Raw genomic sequence first — 21758 nt, forward strand, 5'->3', positions numbered from 1 at the left:
GGCGGCGGCGGCTGGGTGCCTGGCCTGGCACAGATGCAGATGCACGCTGGCGGCGGGGTGCAGGGCCTGGCTCTGATGCAGATGCAAGCTGGCGGCGGCTGGGTGCCTGGCCTGGCACAGATGCAGATGCACGCTGGCGTCGGCTGGGTGCCTGGCCTGGCACAGATGCAGATGCACGCTGGCGGCGGCTGGGTGCCTGGCCTGGCACAGATGCAGATGCACGCTGGCGGCGGGGTGCAGGGCCTGGCTCCGTCGCAGATGCACGCTGGCGGCGGCTGGGTGCCTGGCCTGGCACAGATGCAGATGCACGCTGGAAGCTGATGGGTGCCTGGCCTGGCTCTGATGCAGATGCACGCTGGCGGCGGCTGGGTGCCTGGCCTGGCACAGATGCCGATGCACGCTGGCGGCTGTGGGGTGCAGGGCCTGCCGCAGTTGCAGATGCATGCCGCCTGCTGCGGGGCGCAGGGCCCGGTGCAGCTGCGAGGCCCTGGGCAGCAGGGCGTGGCTTGGGGGCCTGGCTGCGGTGGCAGGCAGCATGGCGTGGCTTGGGGGCCTGGCTGCGGCGGCGGGCAGTAGGGCCGGGCTGGGGTACCTGGCTGCGGCGGGAGGGTGCAGGCCCTGGCACAGATGCCATGGCAGATGGACGCTGGCGGCGGCGGGGTGCAGGGCCTGGTGCAGCTGCGCGGCCCCGGGCAGCAGGGCCTGGATCCCGTGCACGGCGGCAGTTGGCAGCAGTGCCTCGCAGGGTGGGGCGGCTTCGCAGGGCAGGGCCTGGGGCCGCTGGCAGGGCCTGGCTTCGCAGGACAGGGCCTGGCTGAGAAGCGGGACTGCCCGGAGAAGCGCGAGGGGCTCGGCGGCGGCGGCGGCGGCGGCTGCTGGGCGGATCCCTTGGAGGGGAGGGCGCCGAAGGCACGGACCTCGGAGGCGCGGGAGCCCCTGCAAAGAGACAGCGCCCTGGAAGCTTCCGGGGCTGGGCCGCCGCCCTCGGCTGCCACCCTTCTGCCCGCGGCCCGGAGCTGGGCCCGGGGTGCGGCCCGGACGCCCGCAGGCCTGGCCGGCGCCCCTCAGGGCCTGCCCCGTGGCGGCCGCGCTGCCCGCGGTTCGGTCTGGAGACCCAGGTGAGCCTCGGCCCGCACACAGCTCAGTTCTGAGTGGGGACCCGGGCCCCTGGCGCTCGGGACGCCCGCTTTCTGCCCACAGGCCTGGAGGGCAGCCCCGGCGCCCCCGGCTATGGAGGTGGCGCCCCTGACCCCCGGGCACAGGAGGAGGCACCTGCGGTGCCGCTGCGCCGGGCGCCCCCCTCCCCCACGGAGGCCGGTCGCTGGAGACCAAGGGCCCCGAGGCGCCGGGATTCCCCTGGTCTCCAGGGACCGGTCTCCTTCGGTCACTTTGTTCTTCGGCCCTGAGGGCACCTTACCTTCCTGTTCCTTCTGCTCCTTCTCCAAGCACGACTGGGTGGCCATGGCGACAAGTCCTCCGTCAGACACCGAGTTGTCGCTCCGTCAGGGCCCGAGTCCTCCCTCAGAGACCGAGTTCTCCGTCAGAGCCCGAGTCCAGTGAGAGCCCGAGTCCAGTGAGAGCCCGAGTTCTCCGTCAGAGCCCGAGTCCTCCCTCAGAGACCGAGTTCTCCGTCAGAGCCCGAGTTCTCCCTCAGAGCCCGAGTTCTCCACCGTCAGAGCCCGAGTCCAGTGAGAGCCCGAGTCCAGTGAGAGCCCGAGTACTTACTCTCCGAGAGCCGACACTCCCTGCCGAGAGCTGGAGCTGGAGGTGGGCGGGTCCTGGGGAGTCCTCGCTTCTGATTGGTCAGTTGCAGCCACGTGAAAATCCACTTCTCAGAGAGCGGCAACCGCTGCTGCTAGAAGCAACCCCCGCTGGCGCCAAATTCAAACTCAAGGTGCTTCCACGCCAGCCCCCGCCCCGCCCTGCACCCGCCAGCCAGCGGCCCCTCCCCCTCCCGCCCTGCTCCCCGCTCAGGACCGTGAATGCCCGGCCGTCCCTGAACCCTAGTGGGTGTGTTTGGGGGTGGGGGCCGGGCGGAGAGGTGGCCACGTAAACAATTCGAGTCACCCCAAGTCAGCTTACCTTCTCGGCACCGCCCTGGTGGCTCAACCTCCAGCGGGGGCGGCGGCGGCTGGAGAGAAACACCACCCTGGCCGACAGCAGACGCCCGGCCAGCTGTGCCCCTGCAGCCTGGTCCGCACACCCGGTCCTGCCGACCCACAGGGCCGGTCCCAGCCCTCCCGGGCCTCGGGGTGACCCCACACGGGGTCTGCGTGCAGAGCAGTCTGGGGGGACAAGAGCGCTGGGGCCCACGCTGTCTTGGCTGCGGAGGTCCCGCACCGCTGCCGGCACCGGGGCGGGCGGGGTGGGTCCGCGGGGCCTTCCAGGGAGATGCCGCCCCTGCCTTCGGTCGAATTGCCCGCCATTCGGGGCGATGCGGCGGGTCCTGCAATGGGCGTCGTCCAGTGTCCGGGCTGCGTAGGAATCCGCTGATGAGCGCTCCTCCGCGGATCGGCCTCCTCTCTTATTCCTGTTCACGGAAACACGCCACCACGACGCTGTCCGTGTCATAGGCTTCACGTTCAGTGTAGGCAGCCGACTTTAATCATCAGTCCCAGAGGCCGCCTGTTCAGCGCCCCAAGCAGAAGAGCGAGGGTAAGAGAGCCGGCACCTCGATTCTCTCCCGCCCCTAAGCAAGACCTGGGACGCTACCTCCGTGCCGGTAGAAGAGCCATTCACACACATCTCATAGCCTATTTTATTTTACGGCACGGGCGGACTTCTCCGGAGATGTTGTCTGGGCACCTGCTTCTGGAGTCCAGAAAACACCCTTGCCGTATCAGTCAATAAACTTCCACGAGGCCATTTTTAAGTAGAAAACACTCCGGCTACAGAAGAAGCTTACATTTGCTAACCTCCAATATTCACATCGCTTCCACTTTTCACTCTTCTAACACATCACTGTGAGGCACACCCTCCTTAATAAAAATGGTTCATGTCCTCAATCGTGTCCCTGTTATGAATAAATACCCAGAAAAGGAAATTCTTGATACAGGCCATGCACTCTTGAAACCCTTTCATCAGAATAGTAGCAAGATGTCCTCCCGGAAGTCACTGTCCAAGCCATTGCTCCCGAATGCAATGGCATGCTGACCGGACCGGATGAGCAACGGGAGTGAAACACAATGCAAGATGGACTGGGATGGTACTGGGAGCGTTGAATAGTAGGCAATGGGAATGGATTTGGAATGAAATGCAGAAAGCGAGCCCATACGGACTCTGCCTGCAGTGGACACAGGAATGCAAGAGGGACATGGAATCCAGACTTGAACCGGATGTGGAATGGAAAATTGAGTGGGATGGAAATGGGATGGAATAATGGGATTGAAAGGCGAGTGCAAAGAAATATCCACTGGCAGGTGGAATAAAAATGTACGTGCTGTTATGAGAAAAGGAATGGAATGGAATGGAATGTACGGTGAAGGAAAATAGTAAAGAAAATAAGAGAAAATCAAAATTAAGTAGGAAGGAATCAGAAAGGATCAGAATGTGCAATGTCATGAAATCAGTGGACTATGAAATTTGCACTATGCACAAAAGCACTGTAAAGGAGTAGAAATGAATGGAATGAAATTTAGAATGAAATATAGAATACACTGTGATGAGGATGGAATAGACAATGAAAAAAGTTGAAGTGGACTGGAATATGGAAAACAAAAATACTGATGAAATAGTAGGTGTCCTTGAATGAAGAATGAATGAATGGAATGGGTTCTGGCCATCTACCACTCTGTCACTTAGTGTCATGGTACAATGACCACTGCATCATGCTCAGGCACTCTGTAGAGCTGGAATTTAGACAGGGAAGAGTGTAGATGGCTTGTGTCTGCTCCACAATGTCCTTGTCTGAGGCTTCAGAAGGGAGCACTTGATTGGCTGTGAGGTCATGGAGGAAGGAAAGCAATCAATCACTGATGACACTTAGTAGACTTTGTCCACAGTATCTGGGTGGACGGTGGTGCCACTTCCTGGAACTGGCAAGACTTGCAGACCGGGGACACAGAGCAGATCGGTGATGCTCGTGGACAAAGAGAAATTCTGGGAGAGCAAGTTTTGATTGCCTCATCCTTTCTATCCTGAATGTTTTCAATAAGTATGGCTTACTCTTACATTCAGAAAAATGCAGCTATTTACTTTTTAGAAAGCAACTAATTTTTATTGTTTAATAATGATTTAACCTGTCATGAGAAACAAAGCCCTCTCATATACTACAGGATGGGGTTATGCATGCATATCACCTGGCCAGATGGAGATTTGACAGGACATATAAGAAGTCATAAACAGGAGATCCATTTGATGCTGCAATTCCTCATGTAGGCAGTGAGTCTCAAGAAAGAAATATTATGTAAATATATATATTATCAAAAGTGATTTGCTGTCCTTCACTTTTAAAATTTTGAAAAGACCCGAATTTCCAGCAGGATCCTGAATGTCTTTAGAATCAACTTATGCAAATTTTATAGGATATTTTTGAATAACGTTTAATGCTGTTGGAAAATGATTATGTTATGCAAGCAAAAAATTACTTACTGAGTATACGGGTGTGTATTTACACCCATTCATCTTTATATACACCTAGCATTCTATGAGTATTGGAATTTCATACACGGTATAGCAAGGATGTTCAGCCAGGGGCATTTTGCCCTCCAGGGGACACTTGGCAATGTCTGCAGACATTTTTCTTTGTCGCAACTGGGGAAAGGGAAGGTACTCCTGGTATCGGGTAGATCAAAGCTAGGAATGCTGCCTAAACTCCCTGAATGCGCAAGGCAGCCTCTCACAACAAGAAGTTATCTGGTCCAAAAATGCCAGTAGTGTCCAGGTTGGCAAACCCTGGGGCAGGGCATTGAGACGATTTGGAAAAGATTAAAACAGAATTTAAATCACAGGCAATCCTGCCAGTGATCAATAGCTATTGTTGACAGTTTGATATGTCTATGTGTTCACTTTCCTATGACTACTTGGTACAATCACCAGAAGGCTATGTGTGAATTAAATGACTTCATTTTGAGAGTTCATTCTTCCTCCGCAATCAGCAAATGGTTTTCACATATTAAACTTATTAGTCTTAAGAGATGATATACCTCAAGAGTTGTAAAGTCAGCTCATTTTCATGGATGGATGTTCCAGCAATATCAACCCATCATCATCTTTCCCCCTGATTTTCACCCTTCGGATCAACGGTTTCATGTCCAAATTAAAATAGAGGAAAGCCGTGGCCCGTGATGCAGTGGATTTGATTATACAGGGCAGTGTGGTTGACTAGCCAGGTCAGAGTCATCTCATTACCTTTCCAGTGACTGGTGTAGGGATGGGCATTCCCCAGTTGCAGTCGATGAGATGTTGATGCATAGCTGCTTGGAGTCTTTAGGCCAAGGTCTCTCGGCTCTTAAAGAAACAAAAGAGACACCAACAGATTGTGTACATTAAAAATCTAAAAGATTAATATATGTCGAATGTTATGATTAATAAATGAGTTAGCATGATTGATGTGTATATGGTTGATACTACAAAATTCGATTGGCTGCCTGTACGCTAGCATTGCAATTGTAAAAAGAAAAAATTTAAATGCCATTTCTCACGGCATCAGAAAACAGCAAACACCTAGGAACGAATCTAACAAAGGAGTGCCAAGAGCTCTTGCACACAAAAACATAACCTCTCTGGGAGACATTAAAGAAGACCTACATAAATCAGAGATATATATCGTGTTTGTGTAGTAGAAGACAATAATACATAAGTGGGTTGAAGAGAGAGTTCTTGTGGAAATGACCTATGGATTCAATGCAACACCAACCAAATTCCCAGCAGTTGATTGATTGATTGCTTGATTGATTGATCGATTGATTTTTGAAACTGAAAATTGGCAAACTGCTTCTAAATAATATATGCATAATGAAGACCCAGTAACAGACAAGTCCACCTAAAGCAGGACTTTTGCAGCCAGATAGCAAGGCAAACTATGAGGCTATAGTAATGAAGGTAGTGCCCGATGAGCACAAGAACAGACAAGCAGACCAATGGAACAGAGAAGGGTCCGTGAACCCACTCACACAAGTCCAGTCACCTCAATTCTAACAATTGTGCCACTGCTGCAATCCGGGTCGTGTTTTAAATAAGACGAGCTGGGCCAATTGGGTCAACTTTTGGTCCCTAATTTGTGCTGAAAACGAAACATAATCCCAGAAGGTGAAGCTTATACAAAATGACGAATGAACATAACTTCATGACCTTAGCATAAGCAATGATATTGGAAACAGAACACAGAACACCCCAAATGATAGAGGAAAACACCTTTGTTTGGACTTCATGAGAATAAGGACTTCCAATCCTCCAAAGACACATGTGGAGAGGGAAGAGATAAACCTCAGAATGGGAAAAAGCTATCTGCAACACGTATATCCCGCAAATGTCTTCTACCCAGAACAGGAACCTCAACCACAAATAGGACATCCAAGCAAGTGACCAGTGAGCAAATAAAAAGCTGCCCAAGCTCAGTCACCAGGGATATGCATGTAAAAACCGAAATGAGACATCACGAGACAGCTACCAGAATAGCCAAGACAACTAACAATAAGAAGGGTTGGCCAGGTAAGGGAGGAACCCTTCAACAGTGGCGGGGTGTAAATTGGTACCAGCACTTTGGAAAAGTGTTTGGCACTATCCGCTAAACTGAACATGTGCATTCTCGATAACCCAGCAGTGCTACCCGCAGTGTCTATTCCTGCATAAGAAGCTACCAAAAACTTCGGGACTTCAAACAATGCCTACTTATTAGCTCACAGTTCCGCAGGCCAGAAGTATGTGCGTGACAGGGCCTTGTTTGTTCTCTGCAGAATGTCTCACTGGGTGAAATCAGGCTGTGTTTCTTTGTGGAGACTCTGAGGAGGAATGCACTTCCAAGTTCACTTGGGCAACCGGGCAAATTCAGTTCCACTCTCAGCTCCTCGAGGCCTCCCGCAGTTCGCTGCCACACGAACTCCTCCATAGGCCGTCTCCCCCTTGAGTGTCTCAGCAGGGGCATAGGCCATTTTAGGGGCTCGTGGGATTAGGCCCACGCAGGTTGGAAGATCCACTGACTTGGAACCTTAACACATCTGCAAAATCTCCTTTTCTTTCTTTTCACATTTCAGAGAGGAAGGGAGAGGGAGAGAGAGCTAGAAACATCAAGGATGAGAGAGAATCACTGATCGGCTGGCTGCCTCCTGCCTGCCCCACACTGGGGATCAAGCCCACAACCCGGTTATGTGCCCTGACCAGAAATTGAACTGTGACACCCTGGTTCATAGGTCGACACTCAACCACTGAGCCACACCAGCTGGGCTGCAAAATCTCTCCTCCAGACGATAGAACATAATCACAGAAATGGTGTGTCGTCATACTCACGGTCTCCTCTCACAGTCAACCAGAGGGGATTAAACAAGGTCAAGGGTCATCAGGGGTGATCTTAGAATTCTGCCTAGCACAGTCACCCCTCTCACCCCCAGGGATCCAGGCTGCCCCACATCCAGTGCTCATTCGCTCCATTCCACAGTCTGAAAAATGTCATGGCATTATGCCATCAGCTCAATTCCAGAAGCTCATCGATATTACTTTAGCTCATAGGCCCAAAATCTCACCACCTTGATCATCTAAATCAGGCATGGGTGAGATTCCTGAGTATAACCCACACAACCCAACTGCTGGCCCACAGACCCTCTCCAACTGGGGCCCGGTGACACTAAAGTGACAAGCTATGCTCTCACACACACAATGGTGGGTCAGGCATAGGACAACAGCTATAAACCTTCTGGTTCAGTATGGGAGGGAAGGGAAGACAGAAGGGAGTTAGAGTCCCAAGGCGCTTTGGGAATGCAGCCGAGAAGACACCAGCCAGAGTTCTTTGAGAAAATGTCAAAGCCTGGAAAAACCTTCCCCAGCGCTCCGTTCTGACCTCCAGGCCCTTGCTTCCACCCTCTGAGCCATCCTTTCTGTTTCGTGAAAGGTAGCAGGTGTCTGCTGCTGGGATCAGCCCGCCCTTGCCTCTTCCATTTTGCACCATCACTTTCCCTCTTAGTCCAAGCTCACAGTGTTCCTGCAGAGTCATGTTTCTCAAGAACCTTGTGGGACCTGTGTGGGTTTCACTGCATTCCCTCTATTGCACAAAAGCACCGCCCATACATTTGTTCCAGGCAATCCCTCCTTCGGGGGTCCTGCTTGGATGGCTGAGGGACAGCTACCTTGAGATTCCCAGAGGCCCTCCAGTATAGTTAAGAAAATCTGTGAGGCCCACGTTTAGTCTCTTGAAAGGGCTTTTTCTGGGACTGAATCCTCTGAACTTTTGGGGTTTTTGAACTTTTAACTAACAAAAGTTTGTACAACCGCACCCCGGGCTTTTCCCCTCTACCACACTTTCAGAAGCACGCTCTTAATTTTAGATTTTTATCTCTTTCGGTCACCTGGCTACTTTGAGAGTTTTCCAAATCATCCAATCCCGGTTCCTTTTGTTTAACACTTTCCTCCCAATTTATCTTTCTCTTCTCACATTTTACTATAAGCAGCAAGAAGAAACCGGGCCACACCCTTAAGACTTTGCTTGGAAATCTCCTCAGATATATATTCACGTGAGTTTGTTTTTTTATTTTTATTTGCTTATTTATTTTTATTTTTTTTAGTTCAACACTCCACCTGACTGCAGAGTGCAATTCTGCGAAGCGTTCTGCCACTCGAGAAACCCCAGGCTCTTCCTAGACTTTGTAGTTACACGTTCTTAGTCGGAGGGAGCCCCACTGTCAGGAACCTCCAAGTCCTGATTGCTGCTAGAAGACTGTTAGCAGTCCTTTTGGCTTTCCCTAGGGCAAATTCTCCCCTGGCTTAAGAGCGCCCACCAGCAGAGCTTCCCGACTCCAGATGTGTCCCAACACTGCTCAAAGCAATCTAGGTTCATTATATTATGCTCCCCACATTGGGCTACCTGTACCCACTCGGCCTCGGCCATGTATCCCGAGTTGTCTTTTACATTTCCTTCTTTGCACATAACTGGAGACAACAATCTCGTTAACACTTCTGCCATGACCTAGCAGGTATCCCCTTCTTCCAGTTCGCAAGAACACCTTCCTCGCTTCCTTCTGAGGCCCCGCCAGCCATGTCCACGAAGTGGACCAATCGGACCCATGCAGCGCCTCTATTGCGCTTGGCCCAGTCCTTTACCTCATGACAGAAGAACCTTGAAGGAGCTCTCAGTAGCATTCCATTGCCAGGGTTTGAGTAGGACAGGAGTGCGGAGGGCAAAAGGGGGAGGGAAGGAGATAGAGACCAAGATCGAGATGAGACAGAGATGGAGATATGGATAGGGGAGAGGGAAGTAGGCTGGATACTTGTTACTCTTCTGGCAACATCAGTACTTCTGATTTGGAAAACACTGCATGCAAAGCCTCCTTTCTTTCTGGGTGAGAACCGTACTTTTTCATAAAGAACTGCATAATAGTGAGGATTGTCAGGCAGTAGATGTGAAACACTTAGCACAGTAGTCTCTGGGAAATCTCAAGTGCTGAAAATCAGAGAGCCCTGGTTTGAATCTTAATGCCTTCCTTTTGAGCTGTGTATTTCTGGGTAAGTTCAGTAGCCCCTGAGTCTGAGGGGCTTTTTATTGACATGTAATTGACCTGTAATAACAGTAACTACCACCTAGTATTGTTCTGAGGATTAAAATGGATGTTGGCATACAGTTTGCCCTTAAAAATGCAGCCCTTCACAATGAGTTTCCTGAGGCCAGCCAGACCACTTCCTTGTCAGATCCCTATCTAATCTGTTCTCAGGACTGTCCCATCTCTGTGGATCAGGCAACACTGAATTATCCCCACTTCCATTTTGTGGCCACAAAACTGTAGATTAATAATAATACCCAAGATATATTGGCAGACCTGAGCTAATCCCTGGTGGTCACACAAGGTCCAAGACGAATGCCACGTGCTTCTGCCATGTACATCAGTGACTTCTGTTCTTTCTGGTAACCCTGGGAGTTGGTGTTATTTTCTCTCATTTATGCATGATGTAAAAAGCTCAGAGGAGCTTAAGGTCCTGTCCACGGTCCCCAACCAATAAGTGTTGATCAAAGGCGTATTTTGGATCTGGACCTCCGTACCTTCACCTTATTCCAAACTGCCGTCAGTTTACCAGTGAAGGAGGTACTATGCACTTTCTTCCCAACTGGGCTATAGGGTCATTAAATGCAGAAAACCCGAGTTAGCATTCCCTTGTGCTGTGGTACCTAACGTAATGTTAAGGTAGGTATGCACGAAATGCCCGTTGACTAGTTTATGAGAGCTCAGTTCATATTTTAAAATTTAACATAATTGGACAAGACTGAATCTGTAACGATATCACAGTCATATTTCTGAATCTTCCGCACCCACAGGGCTGCCTGGACCTATTCAGTGAATACTAAATAGTTGTTGCATGAATACTGTGATCCGTCTTGGAACACAAGGTCCATCTGAAACGAAGCTCCTTTCTGAATTCGGAGTGGCGTGTAAGTGGCCAAGAGCAGCTGCAGGGACCCCCAGAGTCTGGTAGAGCCAGTACAAGCAGGACTGCGGGCTTCCTGATGACCGCCGGCCTGGGGTCGGGTTCTGCTTCTCCCACCTGCCGGGGTGTGACACCGGGATTGCTTTGGAATGACTCTTAGCCTGTTACCTCCTCAGCATTGTTGTAGGATACTCACAAAAACTCTCATTCATTCATCAGGGAAGTATTTATTGATGTCCTCCATGCGCCAGGCACTGTCATGGGTGCTGGGAAGAGAAAGAGGAACAAGCACACTTTGTGGGCCTCTGGGAGGTCACAGTGGTCAGACAGGCACGTTGCAGCAGCAGGGGATCAGGGCTCTGAGAGGGATAGTGCTGATGTAGCAAGAGAAACTGTTGCCGCGCCCGGTCTTCCAATCTTTCTGGTAAACCCATACACCTCCAAAAGGCCCCCAGTCGCCTGTGTGTAAAATTTAGCATGGCGGAGAGAGTGAGGAAGTACTTCTGGCTCAGCTCTAGCCAGTGTAGCTGAAAACCTCGAGTGACAGAAGAGTCACAATGGAGCAAAATATCTTTCCACTGTGGCCGTCCCCACCAACGCTGGCCTGGGGGCAGTTTCTACAGCCTTCCGGAGTGCAAGAGAGGAGCGCCAAGACATGTCAGAAAGATCTCTAAGATAAGCACCGTGGCCTCGGAGCAGAAGCTGAAACCTGGTTCAGGAAAACGGCACAAGGATTTGGACGGAGAGCCACTCTGGGCTGGACATGGTTTGGTCGGGAGTTGTCAGGGCCCAGAGTGGACCCGGACAAGGCCCCTGCCTTCAGGGAGCTGCAGAGTTTAGTAAGGAGGACACACAAACAGATCGTCCCAATGAGCCCGTTTGTTTCTTTCCCAACCACTCTGAGAGGTAGTCATCACCTGTACCTGCCCCCTGCTTCTACAGAGGAGGGCCGGCTGAGAGGTGTTCAGTGATGTGGGCAGTGAGCGATGGAGCCGGTCTCACATCCAGGCCTGTCTCCAAAGCCAGACCTTTATCCCCTCGCTCTACAACACTTCACTTACATTCCAGTTTCCTGAGACGTACCCGTCCTTCCAGGTGAGACGTGCATTACGCTTCCCATGGGGCCCCCACGAGGAAAATCCAGGCTGCCTTTAGGGAAGAGGAGCCCTGCAGTGTTTGGTCATATTTCAAAATTGCTGCTCTGAACACCACCGGCTTTGGGGTCAACTAGGGCAGGTTAGAGTGAGTCAGGAAGGAGGAGGCCGTGTGAAAAGCGATAGCCGCGCCAGGGCCAGTGAACGCTTCAGCTCTGAATGAAAACTGGTGGCGTTGCAGCAGGGGGAGCCTGGGCTAACGCAAGCTGCAGGGAGCACTGGGCTCAGACTGACCCAGCGATGAAAACGGATCACCGTTTAGCTCCATGTCTCACCCAAGGGAAGCCATTCTGCAGCCTGATTACACCTGCCCACTCCTCAGCCTGGAGTTTAGAGGCCTTACTCCAGGTTCCCATGCCTGTTTTTCTTACTCCTGTCAGAGCCCTTGTCACAGTGTTTGGTAATGGCATTTCTGTATATGTGTCGGTCCCCCCACCACCCCAGTGGGTTCCTGTCTGTGAGCAGAAAGCCCCGTGGGGGACCCACACGTGTCCATTGTGCACCTTCTGTGTGATCGGTCGGTCTCTCAGTAAAGGACAGCTGTGATCCCACCACTGCACTCAGACCCCTTTCACTTAGAAGGAGATTTGTGATTTTCATCCCCTCTCGGCATTTTGAACCGGGCTGACCTTCCACTCCTGACTCACTTGCTGGGTCTTGGCCAATTTGTCACTATCCTATCCACTGATCTCGCCTCAGGGTGAGAGCGCTGTGCGTGACTCATGGAAACTTTCCCAAATTCCTTCTTGGGGGGAGGAATGGTTGTATTCACACAAGCCCGCCAATTGTGTTGTTTTATTTCGGAGTTTAAATTCACAGACATTGTTTTGACAGAATTAAGTCCTGGCAGAAGAGGATTTCTGAACCCAATGATTAGTGAAGCTGTCAACATAAGTAAAAATGTTTACACCCAGGACGAGGTGCCTCTCGTTTCCTCCTACTGCTTGGCCACTCATTTTCAGTCTATTCGGCTTAATCCTGTGCTTCTCTTTTTAAAATTAAATCTATCAAAGTAACATTGGTGTACAAGATTATCGTTGAACATCTAGTCTCCTTTCATTACCATATATCGGACCCCCGTTACCCATTTGGCACTCCCCACCTTTCCCTGTTGCGACCACCATTCTACTGCCTGCATCATTAGTTTCTTTTCATTTGTCTTATTACTTCATTTGTTACTTTTTGCTTTAAATCCCACAAATGAGTGAAATCATACATTTTTTTTTTTGTTCTTTTCCTCCTGGCATTTCACTTGGCTTAATACTCTCAAGATCTACCCATGTTCTCACAAATAGCAATAGTTCATGTTTTCATGGCTGACTAGTATTCCCCCGTAGTTATGCACGACATCTTCTTATCCAATCATCCATGGATGGACACAGGTTGTTTCTATGTTGTGGCCACTGTGAATAATAGTGCTATGAACATAAGGATATAGCCAGAAGAAGAATTGGCAGTTCGTATGGTAGTTCTATCCTTATGTTTTTGAGGAACCTGCAAACTGATTTTCATAGTGGCTGCACTAATTTACGTTCCCACCGACAGTGTATGAAGTTCCCTTTTCTCCACATTCTCTCAGACACTTGGTATTTCTTATAGTAGCCATTCTAACAGGTGGTATCTCATTATGGTTTCGATTTGCATTTTCCTAACAACTAGTGATGCTGAACACCTTTTCCCTATCAGAATCACAATGGCATTTTTCACAGAAATAGAACAGAAAAGTCCTAAAATTTGTACGGAACCACACAAGATCCCAAATAAGCAGGGCAATCTTGAGGGCAAAAAGAGAAGAAAACTAGAGGTTTCACACTCCCCAACTTCAAACTATACTACAAATATACAGAAATCAAAATAGTGTGATATTGGTAGAATAACAGACACACACACACCCCCCAATGGGGCAGGACTGAGAACCCAGAAATAAACCTCCACGGACACCGGCAACTAATTTTCCACAACGGAGTGAAGAAGGTACAATGGAGAAAGGAAAGCCTCTTCAGTAAGTGGTGCTGGGGAAACTGGAAAGCCACAAGCAAAAGAATGAAACTAGACGGCTCTCTGACACCATACACCAAAATGAACTCAAATGGATTAAAGACTTGAGTGTAGGACCTGAAACAAAAAAATGCATAGAAGAAAACACAGGCGGTAAATATATACACCTTGGTCTCAGAGGGGGTTTTTGTGATCTTGACCCCAAAGGCAAGGAAAACAAAAGCAAAAATCAATGATTGGGAGTCTATAAAATGCTGTACAGCAAAAGAAACATCTACAATACAAAAGGCAACCAACAGAAAATGGGACTCATGTCAATAACTCAGCAACAGAAAAACACACCAAACAATCCGATTAAAAACACGGTCAGAGGACCTGCATAGACACTTTTCCAAGGAAGACATACAGATGGCCAATAGACATATAAATCCTTTTCTTGTTGGTCGTTTTGTTCCTGCTGCACCAGGTAAAGATTTCTAATTCATCACCTACAGTCCATTTTTATGATGCATGTGAAGGCATTCTCTATTAGACTCCAGGAAATCAGACTAAAATACCGTAAACATCACCATGTGCTTGTTGGAACCTCTCTTCCAAATTGAATTAATAAAGTAGGTAGCATAATTTGGCTGTTTCATATAAGGTGCCAAGTAACATTTTCTATCACACTGTGAGGTAAAGAAGGAGAGGGAAATATTGCCTCATTTTTCAGTGTCATCCCTAATTGGAGCCAGAATAATCCACAGCATTCGACATAACTTGGGTTAGCATTTCTCAAAACACATTCACATGTTTAAGATTGTTGAAGATTTTTAATACCACTGGGCTTTTTTTTTTTCTTCCTACATTTTCAGTAAAACTGAATGACTTTTATGAGTGAAGTGGAAAATCAAGGCAATGTCAAGATACCTAGAAAAATAAATATGGTAAGATGTTCAAAGGTTTTTACATATTCCTTTTATTTTTAAAATATATTTTTAAGAGAGAAATCAATAAAAAAATATTTTTATTGATTTGAGAGAGAAAGGGAGATAGAAACATCAGTGATGAGAATCACTGATCTGCTGCCTCCTGCATGCCCCCCACTAGGGATTGAGCCTGCAACCCGAGCATGTGCCCTGACCAGGAATTGAACTGTGACCTATTCGTAGGTCAATGCTCAATCACTGAGCCATGTTGGCTGGGCTACATATTCATTTTAAATGTTAAAACGAACTAAAAAGAGCGACATGAACAGACTTCCACATTACTACTCATTTTATTTGTATTCTCTCATTTAGTACTCATAAAACAACTCAGAATGCACAGTACCATTTCCATTTTTCAAGATGAGTCAGTTGAGACCCAAGAAGTTAGGAGATATGCACAGTGACAGAATTGCCATGCACACACTCAGGATGGAAACACAGTCATCTGATGCCCAAGTTCACAGAACTATCTGCCCAGGCAGAGTGTGCAGTCCTCAGCTCACCTACCTACTATCAATGATCTCTTTTTTCCCTCTGACACAGCTTCATGGAGTTTACATCCCATCTCCTCTCAACACTATCAGCCAATTTCTCATCCCTGAGATTGTGGCAAATTGCCCAGGACATGCTTCAAGAGTAAGTATGGCCTTTTTATTCCTGAAATGTAGTTATATTTTCTGTTGGGGACAGGGCAATTTGTTTGAACGCTTTCCAAGAGGGAAAATTCATTGTTGTGTACAATGTCCTGCTGTGATCTCAAAACTGTGTGCTGAGGAGGGTCCTTTATTGCAGAAATAATTTTTGGTAGAAATAATGCAAATTAGAAGCATAGACTTTGCCTCTATAAAAACAGATGGCAGAGGGGAAGGACAGAGAGGCAACTTCTATTCTTGGGGAAACAAAAAGTATGTAAGGGACAAAAGGGAGAGGGAGAGAGAGAGAGAGAGAGAGAGAGAGAGAGAGAGAGAGAAATTATATTTGTGGTGATTTTCCATTGAGGGTGCCATATCAATGCTCTTCCCCATCATTCCATAAAGGCTTTGATGTGCCTTTGATATGCTATATATTTATTGTCAAATAAAACACATGTGATACTATTAGGTTTTTAATGTCTGAGGAGCACTGATATTATTCTGGGTTTCACGTTTTCTGTGTTCCACACTTGTGGAAGCTCTTATTTTCAGGAAAGAGAACAGACTTGAAGTTAAACCTGGATTAGAAAGTTTCACAGGAAGTGGACAGGGAGAGCAAACAGTCGACAATCTTGTCTATAATTGCTCATTTTGCATTTTTCAGCCTGAGATAACCCCTCAGTCCTGGGCTATGGCATATTTACACAGAGTTGCTGAAGAGTGCATGCTGTTTCAGGGAGAGCAATCACACTGTACTTGTGGTAACAGGTAACACACATCAGTGTTGAAGGAAGAATGCCAGGACTCCTGGGGTCCTCAGCCCATGGATAGGGGACAAGGCTGGGGCCAGATCACTACCATTTCTATCGTGTCCGTTCTGTCCACAAAATTAAGCCCTGCACATATTTTACATTTAAGTACATTGGGGGGGCCTTGGTGAAATAGTTGAAGGAATTAAGCAAAAAAGAAAACTCATAGACATAGACAACAGTATGGTGATTACCAGAGGGAAAGGGGATAAGGGGAGGTAAAAGAGGTTAAAGGGGAGATAAATGTTGATGGAAGAAGACTTAACTTTTGATGGTGCACACACAATATGATATACAGATGATGTATTATAGAATTGTATACTTGAAACCTACATAGTTTTATTAACCAATGTCACCCTTAAATTTTAAAAAAGAACCCAACCATACTATAACTCTAATATTTGTCTTCCCAAACTCTAGAACAGTGAGAATTCAATGTCTGTTTTTTGATTCATCATGTCTATGGTATTTTCTTATAGTAGCCTTACCTGACTAAGATTGCATGATGTTTTAATGGTGGCTGCATGACACTCTTCTATGCCTTTGACAAAACCCATATATACTTACAGCACACAGAGTAAAATTTAATGTATGCAAAATTGAAAACATCATTAAAAAGTGAAGAATATCAGTATGGAATGCAGAATGTGACAAAAATATCTAACCATCTAAATATATAAAAGCCTAAGTGACCGAATGACCAAATGACTGAACGACTGGTCTACCAGTTGCTATGATGCGCACTGACCACCAAGGGACAGATGCTCAATGCACAGGATCGGGCTCCCTCCTATCTGGATAGGGCGTGTGGGGATTGGGCCCATGGGGATCGGGCTCCCTCTTGTCTGGATAGAGCCTGCAGGGATTGAACCTGTGGGGATCGGGCCTATGGAGATTGGGATCCCTCCTGTTTGAATCAGGCCTGCAGGAATCAGACTCTCTCCTGTCTGGATCAGGTCTGCGAAGATCGTGCTTCATCCTGTCTGGATCGGGCCTGCGGTATTGGGACTGTGGGGATCGGGCTCCTTCCTGTCTGGATGGGGCTTTGGGAATAGGGCTCCCTCCTATCTGGATTGGGCCTGTGGGGATCGGGTTTGCAGGGATTAAGCCTGTGGGAATCAGGCCTGCGTGGATCAGACACCCTCCCATCTGGATCGAGTCTGCAGGGATCAGGCTCCCTGCTATGTGTATCTGGCCTGTGAGGATCGGGCTCCATCCTGTCTGAATTGAGCCTTGGGAATCTAGCTCCCTCCTGTCTGGATCCGGCCTGCAGGGATCGGGTTTACAGGGATCAAGCCTGCAGGGTTCGGGCCTGCATGGATAGGGCTCCCTCCTGTCTGGATTAGGCCTGCTGGGATCAGGTTTGCAGGGATCAAGCCTGCAGGGATCTGGCCTGTGGGGATCAGGTGCCATCCTGTCTGGACTGGGCCTGCGGGGATTGGGCCCATAGGGATAGGGCTCCCTTCTGTCTGGATTAGGCTTGCAGCGATTGGGCCTATGAGGATCAGGCTCCCTCCTGTCTGGATTGGTCCTGCATGGATTGGGTTTGCAGGGATCGAGCCTGCGGGGATCGGGCCTGCTTGGATTGGGCTCCCTCTTGTTTTGATCAAGCCTGTGGGGATCAGTTTCCCTCCTGTCTGGATCTAGCCTGCAGGGATTGGGCCTGCGGGGATTGGGCTCCCTTCTGTCTGGATCGGCCCTCAGGGATCCGGTTCCCTCCTATCTGGATTGGGTCTGTGGGGATCAGGTTTGCACGGAGCAGGCCTGTGGGGATCGGGCTCCCTCCTGTCTGGATCAAGCCTGCATGGATTGGGCCTGCAGGGATTGGGCTCCCTCCTGGATGGATCGAGCCTGCAGGGATCATGCCTGTAGGGATCAGGTTCCCTCCTGTCTGGATCGGGCCTGCGGGATCTGGCCTGCAGGGATCAGGTCTGTGGTAATCAGGCCTGCGGGGTTTGGGCTCCCTCCTTTTGGGATTGGGCCTGTGGGGATTTGGTTCACTCCTGTTTGGTTTGGGCCTGCAGGGATCAGGGCAAAACTGGCTATCCAACATCCCCTGAGGGGTTCCAGATTGTGAGAGGGCACAGGCCTACCTGAGGGACCCCATCAGTACACAAATCTGTGCACCAGGCCTCTAGTATTTTACATTCATGAAAAAAAATTCACTGAAGGTCGTTGAGGAAACAGTGCCAACTTAGTAACTTTGGGACTGAAATAAATAAATAAATGAAAGAAAGCTACGGATGTGCTTGTCATTTTATCATTTTCACATGATTTATAATTTCACATGTGAAAATGATAAAATGACAAGCTATATCCTTAGAGAAAATATTTTCAAACCACATATCTTAATAGTGGAATGTACAACAATTCTCTAAACTCACAATAAAATAGCATCAAAAAGAATAAAATATTTGGAAATTAACTTTGTCAAAGACGTGAAACTACAAAAAATGTGAAAGAAATTAAAAAATATATAAATAAATAGAAATACATACCATATTTATGGGTTGGAAGACTTAATAGTGTTAAGATGCCAATGACGTTTATTTGCAGATATAGAAAAATCCATCTTAAAATTTACATGGACTCTCAAAAGACCTTGCATATTCAAAATAGTCTTGAAAGAGATTAATTAGGTTGGAAGATTCACATTTCCTGATTTCCAAACTTACTACAGAGTTACAGTAATCAAAACAGTGTGGTTGTGGCATAAAGACAAACATATATACAAACCAACTGTCCATTGATTTTCAACAAGGGTGTCAAGGTTGTTCAATGGGGAAAGGATGGTCTCTTCAACAAATGTTCTGGAAAAACTGGAAATACACATGCAAAAGAATGTAAGTAGACCACAAAGGTAGGACATATGGTGTATAATACACCATACCCAGCTTTTAAAAAGAAGGAATTATGTAATATGTGACAACATGCAGGAACCCTGAGGACATTATGTTAAGTGAAATAAGCCAGATCAAAAAGATAAGTACTGCATGATTCCACTTATATGAGATATCTAAAATAGTAAAATTTATAAAATCAAACTGAAATGGTGGTTACCAGGGGCTGGAGGGAAGGGGGAAAGAGGGATATATTAATCAACTAGCATAAAGTTTCAGTTAAGTAAGATGAATAAGCTATAAGGATGTGATATACAACATTGTATCTAAAGCCAATTATCTACACTTAAAATTAGTTAATAGATCTAATATTAAGTATTATCACAATACAATTTAAAAAATTATTGTACTTCACTAAACAGTTTCATTTGTATTGGTAATAAATTGTGAATAAGCATTTGTTCAGTACCTACTACATGATAGGCACTATGAATTTCATAACCTTAAAAATCTGCTCCCCCCAAGAAGCTCAGACAGATGGAAAAGAGGTTTGAGAAAATAGATTATTCCAACAGAACATGAGTACCATTAGGATAGCAATAAAACACTTTTGAGTACTGTGAAAGCAAAGAGATGGTACATCTAACCCAGCCAGCCCATCAGGAGGTTAAAGAAGGCTTCTTTTTTCTTTTTAAAAAGGCTTCTTTTAAAATGCTTTTTATTATAAAATATTCATATACAAAAATGCCCCAAACATAGCTCAACAATAATTTAACACAAACACCCATGTAACCACCACTCAAATTAAAAAATAAAACATTGGCCCTGGTGGGTGGCTTGGTTGGTTGGAGCATCATCCTATATACCAAAAGGTTTTGGGTTCTATTCCTAGTCAGGGCATCTACATAGGTTGTGGGTTCTATCCCTGATCAGGGAGCATATGGGAGGAAATTGATGTATGTTTCTCTCTCATTTCTCTCTCTCTCTCTCTCTCTCTCTCTCTCTCTCTCTCTCTCTCTCTCTCTCTCTCTCTCTCCCCCTCTCCCCTTGAGTGAGGAGTAAAAGTATTTTTTCAAATAAAACATTTTTTAGCACCCAGACAACCTACTCTTGCCCCTCCTCCCCAAAGGAATCATTACTATGACTTCTATGTTAATTACTTCTCAGCCTTTAAAACAAACAGTTTTAGAGAAGGCTTCTTGAACAGATGACATATGAACTATCAGGAAATATAAATAGAAACTAGTACAGTGAAGATCATTTCAAGGTATAAGAGAAAGCATTCTAAGTACCTCAACACATGAAAATGCTTTCAGATAACTAGGATGTTCTGTATGATTCATGATACAGTTTGGAAAGAAGAGTAGGTGTTGGAGGTAGACACCCTGAAACAGTAGGAAAAGAGTATATCCTAAAGACTTCATTTTTTAAATATTTTATTGATTTTTTACAGAGAGGAAGGGAGAGGGATAGAGAGTTAGAAATATTGATGAGAGAGAAACATCGATCAGCTGCCTCCTGCGCACTTTCCACTGGGGATGTGCCCACAACCAAGGTACATGCCCTTGACCGGAATCGAACCTGGGACCCTTGAGTCCACAGGCCGATGCTCTATCCACTGATCCAAACCGGTTATGGCAAGACTTCATTTTTCATGCTAAGGACTTTTGGGTCATCTTGACAGCAATGGGAGTCATGGACTATTATGGAGCAAAGGAGTGCTTTTGTACAGATGATAACTTTTTAAATAAACCTGATCTTATCTAATCTTCCTAATGTTGAGAGATGCCATTGTTCCCATTTTACATATCAGGAAACTGATGCTGCGAGAGGTCATCAGGTGTATCCTTGGTTTCAGAGGTGTAAGTGAAAGATATGTGATGGAGGCCATCATTCCGGATGATGTGCACAATCTTCCCTTAAACCTTTGCCTCTGCTATCTCCTAGCTCTTCACAACTCTTGTATTCACAAGAGTGGCAATTTGGGGGAAGCCATGGAAAAAAAGGTTGAGGAATACTTCGATATAATGTAATAGCACTGACATCAATTCAGAAAATAGTGGCTTCAAATCCTAGTCTGCTGCTTAGTCACTATGTCATCTTAGAGAAGTTTCTTAACCTCTTTAGACCTCAGTTGCTTCTTTTTAAAATGGGAATAAATTTACACAAACTTACATGAAGCAAATAAAATATGTATAGTGCCTGGCATGCAACAAGCACTCAATAAATGATAGCACTTATTGTAATACCAGCTGTGTAACTTCAGGGTAATTACCCTCTCTGAGCTTCAGTTTTCTCATTTTGTGAAAATCCAATAAGATTCATGTCTGTGTGATTTCATTTTTATGTGGAATCTAAAGAACAAAATTAATGAACAAACAAAACTGAAATAGTCATAGAGAGCAGACTGGTGGTTGTCAGAGGGGAGGGGGTTGAGAGGCTAGGAGAAAAGGTGACAGGAGTAAGAAGTACAAATTGGTAGTTACAAAATAGTTACTGGGATGTAAAGTACAGCATAGAGAACAATGTCAATAATATTGTGATAACTGTGTATGGTGCCAGTTTGGTACCGGTTATGTTGGGGGAAACACTTTGTAAAGTATATTATTGTCTAACCACTATGCTATATACCTGAAACCAATGCAAAATAATGCTAAAAGTAAATTATAATTGAAAACTTAAAATAAAAAGATTCATGTGTGTACTATTAGTACAGTGCTGGGCACACAGTAGGCACTCAATAAAATAATGGCTATTTATGTAGTACTAGAGGCCCAGTACACAAAATTCA

Source organism: Myotis myotis, unplaced genomic scaffold, assembly GCF_014108235.1.
Source record: "Myotis myotis isolate mMyoMyo1 unplaced genomic scaffold, mMyoMyo1.p scaffold_m19_p_4, whole genome shotgun sequence".
Lineage (NCBI taxonomy): Eukaryota > Metazoa > Chordata > Mammalia > Chiroptera > Vespertilionidae > Myotis > Myotis myotis.